Raw genomic sequence first — 582 nt, 5'->3', positions numbered from 1 at the left:
GGCCGGAGCAGGAGCACGCAGCGTCTACGGCCATCCACCCTGGCAACGCCCGATCTCGTCCGATCTCGGAAGCTAAGCAGGGTCGGGCCTGGTTAGTACTTGGATGGGAGACCTCCTGGGAATACCGGGTGCTGTAGGCTTTTGCTGACGGGCTTTTGTTGCCCTCCGCTCCCGGCGCCGGCGGGCTGGCCGCGGAGGCGTGAGCTTTTGTGTTTGGGGACAGCGTTCCGATATGCTGTTTTGTAGTCCCTACTGAGTTAGTGTCAATTTGGCCTTTTCTTCCTTGCCTCACTTCTTGATTCGCTCCTCTCCTTTTCCCTTTCTTCTCTCCACTGTCTCGTCTGGCTTTGCCTTCCATCACTGCAGCAGGCGCTTGTCTAATAGCCCACGTGTGCCTGCAAGGGACCGTGCCATGCTCTGGAGTGCCCACTGCCGGATCCCATCCCAGGTTCCCTGTGGGATCGCCCACTCGTTGTCAGTCTCCATTTTCACTCTCTTCTCAGTCTCTTGGGTTTACCCTGTTTCTCATCTTCCTTCCCAGCGTCCACCGACCTACTGTGGAGCTGCCGTACGCACCAAGTA

General features: G+C 57.9%; 1 non-coding gene across 1 annotated transcript; it reads left to right on the top strand.

Annotated features, from left to right (window-relative positions):
* Window positions 1-22: 22 nt before the first annotated feature.
* On the top strand, window positions 23-140 carry LOC116217828. The gene has a single exon (XR_004162541.1). It is a non-coding gene; the product is annotated as a 5S ribosomal RNA (ribosomal RNA).
* Window positions 141-582: the final 442 nt, after the last annotated feature.

This window comes from Meleagris gallopavo, unplaced genomic scaffold (genome assembly GCF_000146605.3).
Source record: "Meleagris gallopavo isolate NT-WF06-2002-E0010 breed Aviagen turkey brand Nicholas breeding stock unplaced genomic scaffold, Turkey_5.1 ChrUn_random_7180001962276, whole genome shotgun sequence".
Classification (NCBI taxonomy): domain Eukaryota; kingdom Metazoa; phylum Chordata; class Aves; order Galliformes; family Phasianidae; genus Meleagris; species Meleagris gallopavo.
Note: the sequence above shows the minus strand (reverse complement) of the source record. Positions and strands in the feature narration are given on the sequence as shown.